General features: G+C 31.5%; 1 long non-coding RNA gene across 1 annotated transcript in view; it reads right to left on the bottom strand.

Moving 5' to 3' along the window:
- Window positions 1–23,891, bottom strand: part of LOC122269876 (uncharacterized) — a 48,862-nt gene extending 24,971 nt beyond the window's left edge. Inside the window, exon 1 of the long non-coding RNA XR_006225445.3 lies at window positions 23,702–23,891. This is a non-coding gene — a long non-coding RNA (uncharacterized LOC122269876). The remainder of the gene's footprint in view (window positions 1–23,701) is intronic.
- Window positions 23,892–24,168: the final 277 nt, after the last annotated feature.

Genomic DNA, 24,168 nt, shown 5'->3' on the forward strand with positions numbered 1-24,168 from the left:
ATTTTCAGTCAAGTCCATTACTTTTTTGATAAAATTTAGGGTAAATACAAAATTATATTTTCTCATTTGAATTTTAATAAGTAACTATAATTTAATTAAGTTTTATTTTAATAATGATTTTAATTATAAATTCTTTAATGAAGTTTTGTAGAACGTGGTTTGTGCAAATGATTTGAAAATAACTATCAGTAATTCTTCAGCTTAGAAATACTGTTCTTTATAATTTTAACTGTATTAACTGTAATTTTTTTAAAAAATAAAATAAAATTAATAAAAAATAATAGAAATAAATTAAATTAAATTAAAATAAAATAATTGCAATTTTAAAAAAAATACATAAAGAAGTGCTTTTATTAATATTGTTTTTTATTTTATAATAATATTGCTTTTTTAAAAAATTCTGTAGTTTACTTTTTAATTGCATTTAAAAATTATGTATTTTTGTATTTTAATGTATTTTTGTTTTATTCGTCTTATTATTTTTTTCGACAATTTACTATGGAGTAAAAAAATTCAGGTGATCTAAAATTAAATTATTAATATATTAAAAAGAATAACAGATTCACAGGTTTTGATTAATATGATTGTTTAGTTTAAGGAAAGAAAAAATTGCGTTCCAGGAATATAAATTTCAGAAGCAAGAATTTTATCTTACTTAGTAGGGATCGAAATTTGCTAAACAAATGTTCTAGAAGTACACGCCTCGAGGAACCAAGATTTGGATGATACAAATGAACTAGATTGACCTAGTTGATGAAATGATTTTTCCCAATTTATCTAGATGGGCTCATATAATTTGTAATTAGGTCATACCTAAGCTGAATAGTGACTAAAAATAAAAACACCGTATTGACGTAATGTCTTGTCGAAGGATCAACCTAGTTAATGACATGTACTAGGTTTTACGACAAAATGGTGTCTGTGAAATTGGTGGTGAGTTTCACCAAATATAAAAAAATAATACACTCATGTTTATGAAAATTACAACACTATAAAGGAGTTATGCAAATTTAATCAAACTTACGCGCAATGTTGTTGTTGTTTCTAATGCTACTTGCCATTACCACCAAGAATGGTTGGAGAAATCAAGTAAATTTCAGGCAGATGGTGCACTTGTTTTTCAGTGGCGCCATCTATGACCGAGAATACGACTTCAGCCGCATAGTTTGTAAGCCAGAGGGTAGATTTTTGTTTTGAGAAATCGTAGCCCGTACGCTGTGTAGTGCTGTAAAAAATGAACATAGTAGAAATAAATAAGGCGAAAAACTTGCAGTGGAACACGCAGTAACGAAATAGTTCGGGGCTATAGACACCTCACTTACATGGCTGCGACCTCTTGTGTTTTAACAAAACGTTGGAGCACGGCTACAGATGTTTCGTTGTCTAGCTCGACGGTTCGTTGCCCTCTGCTGCAGAATTAACTAAACGAAAGAATTTTTATTTCTTAAAAACTAGGGTATTATCAAAGTTTGGATATTATACCGAAAACTTGTCTGGTAATTTCGATTCGGATAAGATGAAGGGCTTGGCGCAGCCTCTACCTCATTCTGCTAACTCTACACAGCATTCCAAAAGTAGAATTTACAGCCATGCATGAAATTTGTTTACCTCTTTCCCGATGGTCCATTCGAAGTCCCCGACATTCTAAAAGGGTTAAAAAGAACTATTTTAGATCGTATTCTTTTCAGATCTTGAATACATTGTCAGAGTTTCGACAGATTAAATTTTTTTTCTTCAAAAAGATATAAATAAATAAAATGTAATTAAGCTTCTCGTTGATTTTTTCAAAATACGGAACGATCTGATAACCACTGGTTTTCAAACAGAATTTAAATTTATAAAGTTTTTTTTATTTATTTATAGAGTTTAAAATTTATTTCAGGCAGGTATGGTAATTATGATTCTATCCACTGTGCGTGCCATAAGTAACTTAAAAATGTAAGTATAAAGTAGATTATGTGGTTAATATACAAAGAACTATTTTATTTATACGTTTATTTATAATTGTAGAGCTAAATTGAGAATTATTGAATGTCATCACCTTATTTAAAAAACCTGACCAAGTGATCGAGGATTTATAATTACTGTTTAATCTATGCATATAAAAATATAAGCAAGCATGTGATTGTAATTCGTTGTTAAACCTGAAAATTTAATTATTTTCAATTAGCATGGGTAGGACATAATTTAATCTTGAATAAATGATAAAATGATGACCATGAATGAATCAGGGTTAAAAATACATTATCGATGAATATTTTGTTGGAAAAAACTAAACACAGAAATAGGCTTATTTACCTGATATTTCATAGCACGACTAGTCCATATTACGACTATATAGATTTGTTCGCTTTTGCTTATATATAATCGGCAAATAGAAAAGTATCGATAAAATTTAGACATCCCAATCTTGGTCCTTCTTCTTGTAGGACATTTGTTGAGCGAATCTTAAGCCCAATCTTAAGCAAGATAAATTTTTTGTTTGGGAGATTTAGGTTATTGTCTAAAATATAATTCCTTGGTACACAATTTTGGATTTTTCATGCAAAACACTCATATTAAACAAAACCTGTGAATTTTTTATTTTTTTAATCTGTAATTTATTTGAGATCATATGTTTTTTTGTGCAATACTAATTAATAGTTAAATAAAACACAATACATTTAATTTTTTTTAATGACAATTAAAAAGCGTCTCTATTTATTCTCAAAAAACGCAACTTAGCTGTATAAATTCGCAACCAATTCTCCTCTTCCTAATAAATTTTATGAAATAGCCTCTTCAAAATTTGAAGAAGGGTTATCGATGACCCTAAAAGACAGCTTTCCTACTCTCGGCTCGCCAGCACAAAAAGTAAATAACGAAACGTAAAAACAACAACTTCACTTTTTTTCTTTTCAAACCTGGACTTCGAAAGAGGAAAAAATCCCTACGTACGGGGGAACGGAAACTGGCGATCCGTCACGGGGTCCCGTTTTATATCCTTTTGCATCGACCCAACATCGCACACCATTCCAGAAATAAATAAACCCGAAAAAATGAGGAATATTTTCTCGTGTTATCGATGCTGGCATTTTTCGGTTGTGTGCAAAAAAAGGGATTTTTTTTCCCGGTGGGGAAGAAATTGGAAGGGGAGTTATGGTGTGGGTTGGTGGTTTCTTTTTGCACAGTGCCCAGATGGGAACGAAGCTGGGGAAGGATGAATTCTAAATCCCTTCTTTTCAAAAATGCTATGAAACCCGCTTTCGCACAGATAGGTTGAGAAAAATCTCCCCCGCAAAAACCGTAAGCATAAGGGACCAATCACAAATATGATTGGCTTTCATATTGTGTTTACTACCCGGATGTTATATTTCAATCAGAAAAGAATTATTTTGGTTTACATTTGTAAGCCTTGAATAAGTTAAAAATGAGTTTTTGAAAGGTTTGGAATGAAACGAGCAAAAGCAAAATACATTTCACGAAGCATCGATTTTTCAATTCGCCTGAAATGCATTGGATATTTTAAAATTAACTTCAATACTTTGTTTTCTAAAAGAGAACTTTTGTTTTGTCTTATTCCAATGATGAGAAAAAGAAGCATAGGTAAGTTAGTCGCCGTGTTAAAAATAAATTATTAAATAAAGAAATAAAGTTGAACACAGAAGTATTTAAGTATGATGTTTACTTAAAAGATTTGATGAATAATAATTTGTGAATTTTTGAAGTTTTCTTAAGTTGCAAAGTTCATTAACAGATGGTACTTCTGACTTGAAAACCCATTGAATAATACTTTCTTCCAGGAGTCATGACTCCAAAGACAGAACGCTCGCCTCCCATTCAGGTTACCCAGGTTCGAATACCACCGTCGGCTGGTTGATACGATTCCTGCCCCCCGCTGGTGCCGACCACAGCTCTGGCGCAAAATATCATTAGTGGTAGACGGATCATGGGTAAAATCCCCTTGCCGTCGGGCTAACTGTGATATGATTCTGTGGTTTTCCTCACCGTGTAACGCAAATATGGGTTAGCTTATCAAAAGTCAAGTTTGCCCCAATGCTTTATCCATGAATTTAACTTCGGTTATAAAATAAAGAAAAATATTTTGTTCTGCAAGTGAAGTTATTCATATTAATAGACGTGCAAGAGGACATCAGTTAAATTTGTTCTCAGATAGCTCCTAGTTTTAGTTGCGATCGGTATTTTTTTTTTTTTTTGAACTGATTAGTTTATAGTTTTACTCAGTTAGCAGAGTCATCTCTTGATGAGCTTCGCAATTAATTTAAGAACTTAGTTAGAACAAATTAAATCGTTTCCTAAGCAGAAGGCAACAAACCGTACTCATTTACCCCTTTTCGTTTTTCCTCCTGATATTTAAAATCCTCAATCATTTTTGGTACACCTGTCATTATATATCTTACCGAAATATTTGATAAAAACTTATTCTTAAAGATCCAACGGAACAAAATCTTGCTTTTAGTTAATTTGAAAAAGAAAGCCTTGAATTTTCGTTGTGATGAATATGTTGATAAAATAATAGAATTATCAACTTCCCTTGTTATTATTTTGTGCCATTAACGTATTATTATAAAGAGCTTTTCAAATCTAAATCAAAGTATTTCATCGAATAAGGTATTAAATGTTAATTTTGTGAATTTAATGAGAAGAGTAACGCTGCCAGACTTAATCAATAACGCTTTACCTCAAATGTGTTTGCGTTTCCGAACACGTTTCCTTAATAACTAATGATGCATTATCCCATTATTTAGTGCCTAAACGTTTGCAGTCTTAACCTATCATTCTATCAATTAGGATTAGTGAGATTTTTATTTTAACACACTGTTACGATATTGATCATAATTTCTTTATAAGATAATATTTATCTTTTTTTACCTTCTGCTGCAATGTTTAATGTTTAGTCACACATTCAATTGTGATGAAGGTCATATAGAGGCAAGAAAAATGGTAAGAAATATAGACAAGATATCTCGTAATATATGGTTTTAGAATCTATGGCATGCATTCATATAATTTAGTCACACATTCAATTGTGATGAAGATCATATAGAGGCAAGAAAAATGGTAAGAAATATAGACAAGATATCTCGTAACATATGGTTTTAGAATCTATGGCATGCATTCATATAATTTAGTCACACATTAAATTGTGATGAAGGTCATATAGAGGCAAGAAAAATGGTAAGAAATATAGACAAGATATCTCGTAACATATGGTTTTAGAATCTATGGCATGCATTTATATAATTTAGTCACACATTAAATTGTGATGAAGGTCATATAGAGGCAAGAAAAATGGTAAGAAATATAGACAAGATATCTCGTAACATATGGTTTTAGAATCTATGGCATGCATTCATATAATTTAGTCACACATTAAATTGTGATGAAGGTCATATAGAGGCAAGAAAAATGGTAAGAAATATAGACAAGATATCTCGTAACATATGGTTTTAGAATCTATGGCATGCATTTATATAATTTAGTCACACATTAAATTGTGATGAAGGTCATATAGAGGCAAGAAAAATGGTAAGAAATATAGACAAGATATCTCGTAATATATGGTTTTAGAATCTATGGCATGCATTCATATAATTTAGTCACATATTCAATTGTGATGTAGGCCATATGGAGACAAGAAAATGGCAAGCAATATAGACAAGATATCTCGTAATATATGGTTTTAGAATCTATGCCATGCATTCATAAAATTTAGTCACACATTCAATTGTGATGTAGGTCATATGGAGACAAGAAAATGGTCAGAAATAAAGACAGGATATCTCATGATATATGGTTTTAGAATCTATGCCATGCATTCATACAACTTAGTCACACATTCAGTTGTGATGTAGGTCATATGGAGACAAGAAAATGGTCAGAAATAAAGACAGGATATCTCGTAATATATGGTTTTAGAATCTATGTCATACATTCATACAACTTAGTCACACATTCGTTTGTGATGCAGGTCATATAGAGGCAAGAAAAATGTAAGAAATATCGACAGGATATCTCGTAATATATGGTTTTATCTATGTCAAAAATGTAGGCACAATTGAAATCGTTAATTATTATTATAAACTTTATCAAAAATTAACGAACAAATTATTATATTAATGAAATATTAACGAACAAAGAAAACTTATGCACATAAAAAACCAGTTGAATCGCCGATGGAAACCATCAGGAGGTGAAAGACGACTATTGGAAATACCAGCGCTGTGGTGGTTCTGGAGACACAGCACTCGCCTCGCAATTAGGTGATCCGGGCTCGAATCCCAGCAAAGGCTGGTTGATACGAATTTTACACCTGATTCGCTCCGACAACAGTGTTGACGAAAAATATCCTCAGTGGTAGACGGATCATGGGTTAAAATCCCTTTGCCATCAGGCTAACCGTAGGATGTTTTCGTGATTTTCCTATTCATGTTATGCAAATGAGGGTAAGTTCCGTCAAAAAGTCCTCCACTAAGACAAATTTCTCAAAATACTTGATGCCTGAGTTTCCTTATCTTCTGGGTTGGGTTTAAAATTACAAGATTCAACTTTGATAGTCGTAAAATCGTAAATTGGGTCGGCTATTCAACGCAGGTTGAAAATAATATAATAGACGTTTATCTTGAAACCAAACTGCTTTGAAATTTTTAATCTGTTATACAAAAACTTTAATTAGGTTTAGATAATGTATCGGTTCTTCCTGACTTAAATATTAATTTGCAACCTTTTTTTTATTCAGTTTAGAAGGGAATCTCATCATTTAATCCCAAAGGCATTGGTTTGATTTGGGAACATGGAGGACTTTTTGACCCAACAGATTTAACGTGTACCATTCACCATTTACTACGGCTGGATTCGAACTCCCGTTTTCACAAACGTCAGACCAGCACCCAGCCAACCAGGCTATCCCTGCCTCGTTTATACTAATTAATTGCCCGTATTAGGTTAAGCCCTTGAACCATCAAAATTGAGTCCTAGCATGTGAAAACTCGCTTATTAGATCAAAAGTTATTCAGGGTGCTTTCTCTTTTATTTTGCGCATTATACTTAAGAAAAGTTGGTAAATTTTATTTTATTTTAAACACTCTAATGCAGTTTTAAGTATAAAATTTTAAATAAAAAAATGAAATTTTTATTTTTTCTCGGGTTTTTGTAAAGTACCTTTTCAGTTTGGATAAAATAACTTCGTTATAAATTATTTTAACAGGCAGTAAAAATTTGCTGAACTCATTATATTGACGTTCTTTTTCAAAATAATTAATTCAAATATAATAATTTACAATAAGGCTTCTTTCGACAGTTTCTTTCACAGCTTAAAAATAAATCTAATTTCACGAAATTGCTTTTCAAATTTTCTCAATTGAGGGCTGTTTATTATCAACGTCAAACATTAAATAAATGGTGTATCTCCTTGCTAAATCACAAAGCATTTATTTTGAGAGGAGTTCTACCAAATATTTCAGGTACTGCTTTTGTTTTTCATCTTTTTCTAAAGAGCTTATGTTAGCAGTTTTTGGATAAAACGGATGACCACATTGATAAATGGAGTCGTTTCCTTTCTGTTTCGATATGATTGCCTGGCAAAAATTTATCATTTAATCATCAGATATCTTTCCTTATTTTTTTCTATCGCTATATCTATTGTGATAATTTAATGTAGCTGAAGAGCTTATAATCCAATAATTATGGATTGATGGATTTAGGGTATATGAGAATATGAATACGTGCTATCAGCGTGAAGACAATTAGTTGAAATTCATACTTTTATTTTGTCAACTTTGACATCATTTCAATTTGTTAAAATTATTTCAAATATTTAAATCCTCTCCCATTGAGTCGTGGTTGCTCAGGGGGTAGAGGTAACTTCCAATGAGGTAACTTCCAATGAGGTGAACCCGGGTTCGTATCCCAGCGATGGCTGCTCGATACGAAGTCCGCATCCGGCTCGCACCAACCACAAAGGCAAACGGATCATGGGTTGGAGTCTCCTTGCCATCAGGCTAACCGTGGTTTTCCTCTCCATGTAACGCATTTCCGGGTTAGTTCCGTCAAAAAGTCTTCCACGAAGACTAATTTATTCCAATACTAGATCCTTGAGTTTCCTTGTCTACTGGATAGGGTTCAAAATTACAAGGCTACGGAATTGAACATAAGTAGTCTTGAACCAAAATATTGAGTCAGCTGTTCAACGATGGTTATAAAATATGAAATAAAATGATGTGGGGAGAGTTATCGACTATGTCAACCGTCATCTATGAAAAGGTACCCCGACATAGAGTCGAGTTAACATGTTTTATATACTAGTGAATTGTAGTTGTAATTTTGTAGTGGTAGGTACGCTACAATGATATCCCATTATTGTAACATTCTACTAAGTGCGATTTACTAGTGTGATCATATTACTGGCTTGACCGCACTGCTAGTTAACATAAAATATTTTACCTTTTGGGAAGTAAAGGTAATAAATTCATTAGTTTAGATGCATTAGCGTTAAATTAGTTATATGCAATATCGTTAGATTTATAATACATGCCGTAAAACAATTGAGAATATCAATTAATTCAAACCATTCAAATCATTAGTTTTTTTTACAGATCAACGTAAGCATGGTAGTGAAATTATCCTCTTACTAAAATTAATCAAAATTATATTCTAAACGCAAAAATATGCTACACGCTAAATAGTAAACGAAAATAAAATAATTTACTTCACGATTAAAACATGCACTAGAATTGAATCACATAAAGAAGTAATAGTGGTAGTTAAATTTTATGATTCTCTAAGATAAAAGATTAAATAGAAAAATAAAATAAGGTTGAACAAAATAAACATTGGAATAATGAGAAAAAATAATAAATTAATTACTTACATTTCATTTATTTATATTTCTTAAATAATATAACATAGCATACATAGCACATTGGATGATCTTTTTTGACAAATATATTCAAATAATTAAATGAATGCTCTACAGCAGGGGTTTTCAACTTGCACGTGGCCGGGGGCCGCAATTAAAAATACCAGTCAAATGGCTGGCCGAAACTTCATCAAAATTTTATATAGGACTCTTTTATGTTTGAAGGAGCATTAAATATTACTGTCAGATTTTTATCAATTTTTTTTTAATATTAAAAAGCAAAACAACAAGCATTACAAATAATGCTTGTTACGTATCATTTTGAATCTTCTCTTAATCAGAAACTTAGTGACAAGATTTCTTTTTCTTTTAAATTTAATTTTGTGATAAATTAACATTTTTTCGATTTTCGCCACAAGCTGTATTATCCCTGGTGTAATATGCATATTTTGAGGTGCAGCTTTCTTTCCCTCACATCAGGCTTATAATGTGCTGGTGTGGTTGCATTGGTGCATCTTTTCTCGACACATTCATTTAAAGTTCATTATGTATTGGTTTAATCTGGTGGTTGTTTATAATTGTAAAGAGTGTCGTGACATTAAACATTTGTTTTGCACTATTAATCTACTGGTGAAGAATGTTCTTCTCAATACATTTCTAAAGTTAAATCTGCTGCTCTTACATTCTAATTCACACTCACTGCTTTTCCAATTTCATTAAATCATATGATTAGTGGAGCCTTTCTCAGTCGTTTGATGTCACGAGGATACTAGTTCAGTATGCTGTCTTTTTCTTGGAACTTAATAGGTTATTTGAGATTCTTTACGCGATCAATTGATATTACGAGGATACCAGTTCAATATGTCATCTTTTTCTTCGAACTTAATACAGTGAATTCGCGATAACTCGAATCTGATAGGACTGACGAAAAACTTCGACATATCGGAAGTTCGACTTACCGTTAGTTTCAGTTTTGGACTTTCAAAATATTGTCGGATTATTTAATTAATGCTTATTAATTATTTTTCTGACAAGCCATTTACGATAAGACTGTTTGAAGCACTTTATGATACCCTGGTCCATCGGCTGCAACTTTGCTGTTGTGTTTGGCGGGAGAAACTGCAAGTTTACTGCTTTCAAATTAGATTGATCACTATGTGCTGTGCATTTATGCATAAAGAGTATCACTTTCCTTTTTTTAGCGAATAATTTCCGATCCAATTTTCTTACATAGTTTTCAAATAAAACTGATGTCATCCAAAACTTTTTGTTTGGCTTGTAATCCAAAGGATACGTTTTTACATTTTTGAAACATTGGGGATTTCGCTTTTTTTCCGATAACAAGTAAGGGCAATTTCTCTGTCCCAGACGCATTTCCTCCAACTAGGACAGTCAAACGTTCCTTGCTCATTTTACCCCCTGAGCAGTTTTTATCCTTAAACATCATAGTCTTATTTGAAAGACGTTTAAAAAATAAACCCATTTCATCAATATTGAAAACATCATTTTAACTGTATCCTTGAAGTAAATTTGGTAACGTTTCACTTAACCACTGTTCACATACTTCCAGAGGGACAGCTTTATCTTCTCCATGAAGACTGCGAAAGACATTGTGTGTGTGTTGCAAAGGAAAGGGCAAGATATCAGCTCCTAGGTTTTTTTTCTTGCTTTAAAAGATCCAAAAAAAATCGAGTTAAAGGGAGTAAAATTCGAGTAATCGAGAATAATTAACATGAAATTGAAGATAAAAGGGTCGGGACCTCATAAAAAAATCGAGTTATAGTAATATTCGAATTATCGTACTTCGAGTTATAGCGAATTGACTGTATGTTGTTTGTGGTCCTTTTCTCGGTCATTTGATGTCATGATACCAGCTCAGTATGTTGTATTTTTCCTTGAACTTAATATGTTGCTTGTGGTCCTTTTCTCGGTCATTTGATGCAACGAGGATACCAGTTCAATGTGTTATCTTTTTCTTGGTACTTAATATGTTGTTTGAGGTCCTTTACGTTATCGTTTGATATTACGAGGATACCAGTTCAATATGTTGTATTTTTCTTCGAACTTAATATGTTGTTTGTGGTCTTTTTCTCGGTCATTTGATGTAACGAGGATACCAGTTCAGTATGTTATCTTTTTCTTGGTACTTAATACGTTGTTTGAGGTCCTTTACGTTATCGTTTGATATTACGAGGATACCAGTTCAATATGTTGTATTTTTCTTCGAACTTAATATGTTGCTCGTGGTCATTTTCTCGGTCATTTGATATCACGGAGATGCCAGTTCAATATATTTTTTCTTTCTAGGAACTTAATGTTGGGTCTTACTTGGAGTATAAGATGATGCTTGTAGTCATTTTTCTGATCGATTAATGACACAAGCACTCCAGTCCGATATATTGTGAGTCCAGTGATTGCCAGTTCTATGAGATACATGGACTTCCAATTGTTATTTCAAACGTTCAGTTCTATAGATGACGTTGAAAATATTTGCTAGTTGTCATTTTCTCCTCCCAAATTTGTATTTAGATTAGCTGCAACTTGAGAACAAATTATTCTAATAATGGTAATGTTTCTGAGAAATATTTCACTAAATTATCAGTAGTATTTATTTCAGGTTCGAAACATCAAGTGGCAAATTTGAAACACTCGAATCATTTCGCTTTAAATTTCATAGATATTTTTGTTTTGAGTGATATAAAGTGATTAAAGAACTGGTGATAAAACTAAATGTTGAGCTATGTTAGATACAATTAATAACATTTTGTGCTGGGTAAATTTTTTTGCAGAAACTATTTCTCTTTCTTTAATATTTTTTTTTTTAAAAAAAAAATAAAGATTATAATAAGTTTGAAAAAAATATTAATATAAAAAATAGAATAGGCTGTATTTTAAATTTCAAAATAACTCAAGCACATAATTGCTTTTCAATGAAAAAAAAATCAATAGTCACAAAACAAATTGATGAAAAACGGAAACACTCAGTTAAAAGTTTCTTTTTCTTCTCTTAAAAAATACTGCAGAAAAAATAGGTCAATGAACCCACAAATTGTGATTTTGAAAAAAAAAATTTCCTTCAAAAAATGATTAAAAACAGTGAAATAAAAACTGAAACGATAACTTTTACAAAACATTACATTGACGTCACCCTCTGTATTTTCGCCAAGTTTGAAATATAAACGGAAACCTTATACCTGGTGCACAGCACAATATGTTGCAGCCAATAACAACAAAGAAAGCGACATTCGCTTTTTTCAATCAATAGTCCAGAATTGCTTGTAAATCGAATGCTTCCGCGTTGTGTTACATTCGGAAAGCAGTATTTGTTTGTAATAAAAGATTTATAGCATCGGGAAAGAATGGAACTTTAACAAAAAAATATAGAAAACGATTGAAATACTTGTAAACGGGTATCGCTTGCATCATGTATGTGGAAGTAACTAGTAACTTAGTGATATTTTGAGAACTCCGAATAAAACCGAATTCCACAGCTTAAAATTACGTTTTGCTTATTAATTTTTTTTCAATTTGGCTTAATCGAAATATCTTCTTATTTATATTTGATATTTAATTTTTAAGTAGCCTAAAATTTTATAGTTTTCATTTCTTAAAAAAGGAGTAAGACCCTTAAATATTGATATCGTTTGCATTGTATGTACTTATTAAATGAAAAATAGCTTAAATTCAAATAAAGTTTTCTTTTGTGTTCGATAACTTTTAAAAAGAATTTGTATATGATGTCATTAAAAGGTTTGGATGACTATTATTTTTCAAGCCTAAATTATTTTTATATGATTTTAGTATTTACAAAGATAAATTTATTATTTCGAACAATATCAAACATCAGCTATTAATGAATAATGTAGTTTCCCATGGGCATCGGCATCAAGCAACTAAAATGAAACATCAGAGTAGGAGACTAACTCAAGGATTTACTTGTAGAAAGCACCAGGCAAACGTTTGTTTTTTTTAAAAAAAAAAGAATTGAAAGTTTACAGTCTACTTGGTATTTTATATCTATTTGGCGCTTTTGCGATTGTACCAAGCTGTAATAAATCACGATACGGAAATATAACTCCTAAAAAATAAATTTCTTACTGAATATTTTCAAACAGTACACGTTAACTTATGTAAAAACATAAAAGCATATTTCTCTTAAATAATATTTCTGTTAACAGTTACAACTGAAATTTTATAACGATAGCGAGCTTTTAATTTGACGAGTACATAGTTTAGATATAATTTAAAAAAATATTTCTTTTATCACTGTTAATAAACCTATTGTTACGAAGTTTGCTTGCGCTGAAGAAACATTTCTAAGAACTAACTTCTTCATTTCTAAGACTTTAAAATCAGTTTTACATAGAAAACAACCTGTTTCCAAGGTTACCCCAGGTGTAGAGGCAACATTGCTGCCATGTCTATGAAATTTTTAGAAAAAAGAAGAAAAGAAAGTCGTGAATAGATATTTAATCACCATATCTCGATACTTATTACCCAGAATCAAGTCTAGAAAGTATTTTCTCTCTTAAACTGATGGAGATACACACGAAATTTTTACTGGAACTGGACAAAGTTGATGGTAGCTATAATAAAGTTTCAACACCCAAATTAATACATTCTGAATGCTTAAAGAATTTTTTTTTAAAAAGAATTTGAAGTTTTTCCGATAGCTATCAACAAAACATGTCTGCAAATTCCAAATTTTTTGGACAACCTTCAATAAAAAATTTTGACACCGTCTAGCAACTACTTTCAAAACAGAAATGTTCAGCTGAAAAGTTTGATAGATTTAATCATTTTGAAAATAAAACCGATTCCATCAATTTGTAATCCGATGTTTGTTTAATTTTAATGTATGTTGACATTGGAATTAATTCATTGGATTGTACTTTCTCTTGCGCATAGAATGCGAAGAAATAAAGTAAGGCAGTAGGAAAGTCAAAGCATTTTCACCTTTATTTCAGATGGAAACATACAGGATGCGGTAGCTTGCTCTTTTGGTATGCATAGTGTGGCATTTAGAAATTAAATACTCATTAGTTGACTTAATGAAAATGGTAATTCTTCGAAAGAATCTTCGCTTCCAGGAATGTCGCTGCGCAATGGAAAATGTCTGCATTCCAATGGAATTCTCGAATATTTTGTTTGAGCTGATTGGTCCTCTAAAAACTGAATTCAACGATTGTCATTCCAATAATTGAATGTTTAACATATCGACTAGGATGGTATTTAGACGTCCTAGCAACCGATGACAGGATGCTTGTTCTAGAGTCTAAGTTTTTTCCTTTAATTTTCAGCTGGAGAAAGACGGCAAAAAATTAGGCTAAAATATAGCAAAACTATTTTATTCGTTTGTTTGCGTGTGTGTGTTCTCAATTAAATATTTTCTCTAGAAAAAGTTTTTTTTTTTATCTACAATTTTTGCTCTCTTTCTTGGCTTCTATTTTAATCAACTGTATGTAAGTGCTCAAAATAATAAACAGAATAACACCCAGAATAACTTTTGATATAATGATCGGATGTTCAAATTCTAGGACTCAAAATTACCAGGATGACATCAAATATGCTAATCAATTTGTGTTGATGATGAAATCAGACACAAACACATACTTTCTTTGAATAAACACAATCATAACAGAGAGGGTTCCAAACCTTCGACCGCTTTACTGTGTATATTATTGACCAGATATCGACTAACTTCCATAGATTGGGTTTCAAGAATACGAATCCTTTGTTTCCTAAAGCAAACTAGACCTTCGGTAAGCTGTGGGGAGAAACCGTTTCAGTCGAGCTAACACGTTGTTTTAAAGCACCGCAGAATTGGAGTTATTTCCTCGTCTTAACTATAAACTGCAGAAATTTTTTTACTAACATACGTGAATAACAATAAAAATCTCTCCGTTAAACTAGATATTTCCGTTAAACATTAAGTTTTTGTAAGTATCTTAATAGCCGGGATAGCCTGGTCGGTAGGGCGCTGGGCCCATGCCTGCGAGTTCGTAGGTTCGAATCCAGCCGGCCGAAGATTCCCTGTGTAGTAAATGGTGACTGATGCACGTTAAATCAGTCGCGTCCAAAGTTCTCTATGTTCCCATACCAAATCAATACCTTTGGGGGTACTGAATTGGAGATTGATCGCTCTCTGATTCATGTCAAAATTACGATCTGTGGATGAATGAATGGATCCGCTCTATAAATGGCTGTGGCAGAAGTCGAATTCTTGGCCATAGATCGCACCCCTCTGTCTTAACAGGTATGCGTCAACAACAAATATCTTAATGATTCTAATGAATTCTTTTTTTCATATTTCGTTAGTCATGCCTTATTGATTTTTTTCAATTTTTTCTTATCAAACTTTTTGTCTTTAGTTTAATTTATATTCTACAGTACAGATAAAATATATAGCCGTCGTTGAACAGCGAATCCAATCTTTTGGGTTCGCGACTAATGATGTTCAACTCCGTAGCTTTGTAATTTTGAGTCCAATCCAAAATACAAGGAAATTCCTGGATCAAGTAATGTTAGAAATTCGCTTTTGCGGAGGACTTTTTGATGGAACTCACTAGTATTGGCATTACATAGAGAGGGAAAATACAAAAAGCGTCCATGGTTAGCCTGACGGCACAAGGACTCTCACCCATTATCCTTCTACCACGGAGGATACTTTATGACAACACTGTGGTCGGTGCGAGCCGATGCGAAATTCGTATCAACCAACCATTGTTGAGATTCGAACCCGGTTCACCTAAATGGAAAGAAAACACTATCCCCTGAGCCACAACAGGCTCACCCAGGAAAATAGACAAAACAATTTTAACATCTTCATCTTAATTTCTAACAAAAAACGCTTTTATTATAGAGTTTAGAAAGAATATTTCATTTCATCACTAAATTAATTTTTGTAGAATACTGCATTTTATAGAAAGCGCTATAGCAATAATAATCATATGAGACTACAAGAAATAAAGTGGATTTAAGTGCAGAAATCATAGTTTTGAGATTGCTAATTTCAAGTTGAATTCTATAGTCATCTGTGGTTTGAATTCGGTTTACTTTTAGTTTACTTTGACTTTCAATATATACACCAGTAACCTTAAATAATCTGGGACAAACATTTGATACTTTTGAATTAGATCAATTTCAGCCACGGACGCTTCATATTTATGTACTTTTATAATGCGATATTTCCAAGATTACAACACTATTTTAAGAGGATAGATCGAACTAAGAATATGTTTTTTTAAGGCTTATAATTTTTTTTAAAACTAAAATGAGAAATTTGGAGCTCATTTATGGGTTAGTAAAAGATGTTTATAGCGTTATTTAATGTTAAGAACAAATAGTAGTGTAAATAATAATAAACTACTTTTGTAATATTTAGCAATTTGGGGAACCTTTATATTTTGAGTTAATGACAAAGTATACTGTTATTACTCTTACCATCATTTCAGTTTTAAGTATGTCTCAAAAATGTAGTTTTGTTACTCCAATGCATACCTGCCAACTTTTAATCCCTTCCATTATCATTTTTCCCAGTGGTATTAAAATGGAATTAAAACTTCAATTTTAAGAAAAAAAACATACGTTGCAATTGAAAAAATTTAAGTTGACAACCATGATAGTACCGCATATTAATATATGCGCTTAATTTTTGAAAGAATAGTGGTGATCAATATCATTTAAAAATTAAGTTTATAAAAGAAAAAATAGTATATATTTACTACCACTTTAAATATGAAAATAAAATCTTCCGGAAAATTCGGAAGAGTTGGCAGGTATGCCAATGTAACCCCACTTCTGTAAACTTCATTTAACGCGGGAAAAGGACTTAGGTCACTCTTGCACGCAACGGCTCATAATTAGGTACACATTAAGGAAATGTACTTATAAATAAATGTTTGAATTATTGAAATTTATAAAAACTCAAAACCATTACCACTGAGAAACTATTTTACTAACAAACTTGCTTGAAAAGTGAAAAATAAACATTTGATAGATCTACTTGTCGCCTTATAATGTCAATGTAGTTAAAACATTTTAAATTTTTTCATTAAAATAACAATTTACAAAGTTTAATTGTAACCAAACTATTTTAATTGTTTTTTTCTCCTCAAAACACTTTTTTTAATGAAAAAATGATTAAAACGATTAAAAAAAAATCAAAAAAATTCATATTTTGCTCAAATCATACACCTCACGTTGTAGCTTTAACTTTTTCACTCTCGATTCATCGGAGAAAAATATCTGACAGTAGTAGCATTTTAGTGTTAAAGAAAACCATCCAATGGTTTTAGAAACAGTTTTATTCGAAACAAACAGGAAACAGTTGAGTGAAAAATTATGCGAGTGCAAGAAAGATGACGCAAAAGAACATAAAGTAACGCATAAAAGTATTTGATGTTATTTATAAAAATAAAATTCAAATAAAAAAAAAACTGTTACTTACTTGCTCAAGAATAGAGTTCAAAAATCTGAAAGTTACTATTGAGTGTCTTTTTGTTAATTTGAGATTGAAAAAAAAAAAAAAAAAAAAAAAAAAAAAAAAAACAGCGTGATAACGTGTTAAATTAACGAACTCCAGGAGAGAAAAAAATGTCTATAAAATGCTTTTAAACATGCGAAGAAACTGATTAAAAAATACTATCTTTTTTTTGTATCAGCAGACATCTTATTTAAAGAATTTTATTTAAGAAATATCTATTCTTTGCTTACAGCAATTTAGAAAACAGGGAGAAATGATTGTTTTCTAATTATTACTCAATGTGTTTTTCACTAAAGTTCTTCAATGTCGAAAAGTTTTTTTTCCTTCTTTAATATAGGCCAATTTTTGAAGAATCTTTCTGACTTTCACAGATTAACACGCGACCCGATGAAAATTCACAGTCTCAATTAGCACTAGACAAGCTGCGAAAATTCGTCATTTGTACGTTGCGGTGGATTTTATATATACATATATACCGAAGAGTCATTATGACCGCCCTCCATCTATAACAATGGGCTCGCCCAGGTTTTCACGGGGCACATTAGGACTCATAATCCTCATAGATCAATCCCTGAAGTCTGTAAGCTACTTGAACATATTTTCAGACCACGTTCACCCGTTCATGGCAACAGCTTTTCCTCCGGGGATGGTGTTTACCAACAGGATAATGCACCATGTCATAAGGGTCGAATCGTCATGGATTGGTTCGAGGAACATTCAAGTGACTTTCAAGTCATGTCTTGGCCCCCAAATTCATCTGACCTTAATCCAATAGAGCATTTGTGGCCCTACTTGGAAAATCAAATTAGTGCTGCCACGCTACCCTCTCGCAATGAGAGGTAATTGCAGGATCAGTTGGTGAGCGCTTGGTACCAGATACCTCAGACTACCTGTCAGCACCTTGTGGAACCAATGCCATCCATTCTTTCTCTAAACCGTTACTATAGTTCACATCAAAGGTTTCTATAGGTCAATAAGGTAGATTCATTATTTCTCTAAACGCTTAATACTGATCGCATTTATGTTTTCGATTGGTTGAAAATAGACTCAATATTTCTCTAAACCTTCACTTTTGTTCACATTAAAGTGTTAATAAGGTATATTCATAACTTCTCCAAACCTTTTTTTTCCCATTAATGGTTTCGATTCGTTAAAAAGAGATTCATTACTTCTCTAAACAGTTAGTGTTCATTTTAAAAGTTTCTATGGGTTAATAAAATCGATTCATTATTTCTCTACACCGTTATTACTGTACACGTTAATGATTTCTATAATTTAAAAAAAAAAAATTCAAAGACCAAAAAAAGATAATTTTTGTGTGGGTTGATATTCTATTTTATACGACAAATTGCGCATTTCAACGACAGGGAATTAAAATTTTGAATATGGAATTCGCCAGAATTTCTCCTTCAATAAAAAAAAGGGGGGGGGCGTATAGTCGTAAATTTTTGCCCCTCTCTTAGTTGTCCCTTTGGATTAACGGTGAAAATGTCAGCTAATCTCTTCGGTTGAAATAGCGCTCGATGAGCCGCGACTTTCGATCCCCCCTTTTTTCCCTTCTTCTCATTTTCTAAAAGCCCTGCTTTGTCGATAAGCCCCAGTTTTCTCCGCCCTGTTCTTTCTTATTTCACTTTCCCTCGCAGAATCTCGCTTCCGTGCTGCTCCTTTTTATTTCTTTGAAGCGGTATCTGCAGAGAGCATCCAATTACCTTCTGCCTGATTTTAATTTTGGGCGACTTTTGGAGTTCTTGGCGCTCTTTTTTTTTTTTTTTTTCGAAGAAAAGGGTCAAAGTGGAGTAGAATTATAGAAACGAATTGGCTGTGGATGCGATAAGGCAGGTAGCGAACGTAGTTTTTTTTTTTTTTACCCCCTTCTCACTTTTTTTATTTTTATTCTTCGAATTATAAGATTTTTTTGCATCTTGTGATCAATAAATAAATTTTGCATGAGGTGTCCTATTTTATTTTTTATTTCTTATCATTGATATTAGATTGAAAATATAAAAATATGCATCGAAAAATAATTCTTTAAAAATGGAATTTTTTTTTTATTGATAATACTCGCCTAAAATTTCGTTATTGTATATTTAAAAAGAAATAAACATCTACATGTAGTGGAGCTTTAAGTAGCGTTACTGTTTTTTTAAATGTTTTTTAAAATACTATAAATTTTAAAATATTTAACTTTTTTTTATATCAAAACTAAATAACAGATTAGTAAATCTGATTTCTTATTTCATAGAGAGAAAAAAATTAAGTGTTTTCTATTCAAAACTATTAGTCATGAAAATATTAAAACACATCTCTCGCAATCAATACTTGAACTCGCCTCTAATAGATGAATTATAACAGTAGTTGAACAGCTGACCCAATTTTAGATTTAGGACTGCTAATGTTCAACTCCGTAGCCTTTGTAATTTTGAACCCAATCCAGGAGACAACGTAACTCCTGGCTCAAGGTTTGGAAGAAATTTGCCTCCGTGGAGGACTTTTTAATGGAATTGAACGGCATTTGCGTTACAAAGAGAAGGAAACCACGGAAGCCTCTCACGGTTAACCTGACTGCAAGGGGGCTCTAATCCATGATCCGTCTACCATTGAAGATATTTTTCGTCAAAACCGTGGTCAGTTCGAACCGGGTGCGGAATTCGTATTGATCAGCCATCGCTGCGATTTTAACCCGGTTCACCTCATTGAAAAGCGGATCTATCCTATTCCCTTGTGCTACCAGGGCTCTCTACTAGATTGATGTATTGATGCAAATGTACTTGATATGGAGATGTGATTTTTGCCCCATTTTACTAATGGTTTGATGTCACAGGATCGTTAGCTCGGTCAAAATTGTTAAGTATTCATTTTATGATATACGAGAATTTTATGACATACAAAAAACGTTTCCGTGCTAACAAATAATTGCAGCTAAATGCATTAATTTAATTGCAAAAACTGTAAAGCAAAATTAATAAATTCTGTTGACGACCAATGGCCAGTAGTAGCATTTTAAATAGTGGCCATTTTGAAATATATGCAGCCACTTTTTCAAAATTTAAAAATTCAAAGCTAGTTAAAAAAATTTGATGCACTTAAGGCAAAGAATTTTATTGGAAACATTTCTCAAAATATGGTAAACACTACAAAGTTCATTTAAGATCAAGAAAAAAATTTCTATGTTAGGTTTTTTTAAAACTTAAATATGACTATATTTTTAACTAATAACACTTTGAGTTTGAGGTTTTGAAACAATAATGAGGCAATATAAAATTTATGTTCGCTAACAAGCATAAAATCTACATGAAATTATATTAATAACTTGAACTTAAATAAAGCAATTAATAACCAAGTTCAGCCTCCTTGCATTTTGAACCATATAACTTGAACGCTCTGTGGATGATTACAGCTTCTATGTGTAATAAATACGCGAAGTTGAAAGCAAATATTTTGAGCACATGAAGTACATTCTTGGCCGAAAAGGATAGGGTGGGGATTAACAAACATGTTATGAATCGCTATTGTTATCATCCTGTGTCGGGGGGGGGGATCGTTCATTTTGCCCGATAGCAAGTACTCTTATTTAAATTCGAATATGGTTTATTTTATTGTAAGTTTCAGACCTTAACTGATTTCATTTATAGTATTAGAATGATTCAATAATGAACTCGCAAATTTGAAACGTTTTTCGAGTAAAATGCCAACGTTTTGTGTTTTTTTTTAAAAATTAAATCCTTGAAACAACAAGAACTACATACATCTAAGTTAAAATCTTAATTTAATCCAAGGAAAATTGGGGAATTCTAATTCTAATTTCATTCTAATTTCTTTTAACTATAACCATCATGATTTTATTCAAAGGAATAGCTAGCTGAAAAATTCTTGGGGGAATTTTTTTTAAAATTCTTACATAATAAATTTACGAATAGAATCTGATGTCAGACGATATCTTTTCTCACTTTCATGTTGAAGAAAGTAAACATTTGTTTTAGATAACTATAATGAACTTTGCAGCAGTCAATAAAATTGTAAAATATAACTTTAGTTACAGAATCTGATATTAGGCGATATTTTAAAGCTTTTGTCTCTTTCATGTTGAAGAAAGAAAACATTTGCGTTAGATAACTGTAATGAACTTTACATAAGAATATAAAATTGTTTCATATGGCCTTACTTACAGAATCTGGTCGAGTAAAGAAGAACAATTTCATCAGATGATATTAACTGTACTGAACTTTATTGCTGACAATTAAATAGTTTTCTAAATTGAATAAATATTGTCTGGTAGCTCAATTTAGGAGAAAATTTCAACAGCCTGATTTTCATAAACTTTTTTTTTTCAAAAGTTAATAGATCTTTTGTTAAATCAATAATTTCAAATTTCGTGATTATATGGCAGAAATGAAATGAATCCCTATTTTGTTTACAGGTGACCTTCAAACGGAAAAGAAAAGGTATCCAAAATCTTACTCTTTATTATTGTTTTCAATCAGAGTAAAAGTGAAATTGAAAATCAGCCTCAACTAGTTTAAATACCGAATAAGGTAGAGTATTATGAATAAGTTACATAATGATTCATCACATTTTAATAACGTTTTTCCTTCTCATTTAAGCATTAACTTGAAAAACCTGGTATGAAAATTTTTAAATTAATGGAAATTCTAAAAGTATATAAAAAATGTACTATGTAGATAGCAAAATATACCTTCCAACCATATTGAAATCAAAGATTGAACAAATTTTTTAAAAAAAACTATAAATTTGATTTAAAAAAATCATGCTCAACATAGTTACATAGTTGAGTATTAGTAATTAAGATTAATAAGAATTGTTGTAAATGGCAATATATTTAATTTATTATTTTACGAAACAAATAGGATCTGTATATTCACAAAAACATTACAAACTGGAATAAATATTTAAAACCATCACGTACTTAACCTTATTCAAATGAATTACTAGACAAAAAACTAGTTTGGTGAAAAAGTTTACGGCACTTTCATAATCAATTTACGAACAAAATCTGACATCAGACGGAATTTTTAATCTTTCGTCTCTTTTATGTTAAAGAAGAAAAAAAATCTTTTCACCAGATGATATTAACTGTAATCCACGAAAAGTAATGAACTTTATTGCCGGCGATAAAATAAAGTCTTCTACACTGAAAAAATATCAGCCGGTAGTTCAATTTCGGAAAGAATTTTAGCAGCTAAATTGTAATGAACTTTGTTCTTTTTTTTTACATTATGCTAGTAGTTTGCTGCCCAGATAACACAAATTTTGTGATTATACGGTGATCGAAATAATAAAATAAATTATATATATTATATTATTTGAATTGCATTTGTAGTTTAATATTTAAATCTGTGTAAGCATTGACAATCTAATAAAGACGAAAGCTAAGATTTTTAACTAAAATAATTACAATTAATGTAAAAATTGCGTTTTTTGAAACTGATAATTCAGTTATAAAATTATTGCAGAAATCGAGATTTTAATCAATCCTAAATATGCTCTAATTGCATGTAATGAGGTAAGTATAATAATATTCAAAAGAATTTTTTGCCATGTTTATTTCGTACAGATAAACATGAGAAAATTAAGATAAAATAGGAATAATAACATTAGGCAGAATTTCTAAAACCCTGAGTATGAGTTAATAAGAGTTTTTAAACAAAATTGAAGTTTTTACTGAGCTAATTTCCTATAGTTTAAAAAGTTAACTTCTTGTCTAAAACTCGCTAAAATAAAATGAAATAAAAAGAACTGAATTTGTTTATTGATACAATTATTCTCTGTTACTCAAATAAATACGGCCAAATAACAAAAGCATTCTTAGATTTCATTTGAATTTAAATATGCGAATAGTGTGAAATTTGAATCTGCATATTTTTACTCTACGTTAGAAACTAATTTATTTTAGGTAGATGATAACAAAATATTCATTTAATTTGAGGTAAAGATGCAAGTAACTTATATTAATAAATATTTATGACATTACGGAAACATAAAAGCTTCATATATTTATTCTGTATACATGATAAATTCGAAACTATATTGTCGAAATAATGGTTTGAAATCAAAGATCACCCATGTCCCACCGATATTTACTCTACAAAATTCCCGCCATAGTAAATGAATTGAAAAAGGATTGAAAACTACTCAATTTATTCTGATTGGAACAACAACAAAAATTGAGCAAAATAAAGTGTATTACCTGAGAACAATAGCTTGACTGTTGGATTGAAAATTAATTCCATTCTGATTTTAATATATTAACTAAATGTTTTAAAATTTAATACATGTTCAACGCATATAGCATGTTTATATATTAAAACAATAACAAAACAAAAATAGTTTTACTGACTTACAAACGGATCAATTCAAAAGAGTCAGGCAAACTGCGTATTTCACAGACAGGAACTTTTGACGCTAGCAACCAGTAAACAATCAGAAGATTGGGAGGGGAGAGAATGTTGTTGTTGTAGTTACTTTACGTCGCACTAGGGCTGCACAATGGGCTATTGGCGACGATCTGGGAAACATCCCTGAGGATGATCTGAAGACAAGCCATCACAATTTTGATTCTCTGTAGAGGGGATGGCACCCCTGCTTCGGTAGCCCAACGACCTGCACGCGAAGTCGAGCACTTTACGGTAGAACAGTATAACGAGAACCAATACCGCACACCCTCGGTCCCTACGCAGAATGATCCAAGTGGTCACCCACCCGCACAATGACCGCAGCCAGTGATGCTTGACTTTGGTGATCTGCTGGGAACCGTGTCTTAACGATCAGTCCACTGCGTGACCGGAGGGGAGAGAACTCCCTGCCCGAG

This window comes from Parasteatoda tepidariorum, chromosome 3 (genome assembly GCF_982258835.1).
Source record: "Parasteatoda tepidariorum strain Cologne lab strain chromosome 3, Ptep-v5.0, whole genome shotgun sequence".
Classification (NCBI taxonomy): Eukaryota; Metazoa; Arthropoda; class Arachnida; order Araneae; family Theridiidae; genus Parasteatoda; species Parasteatoda tepidariorum.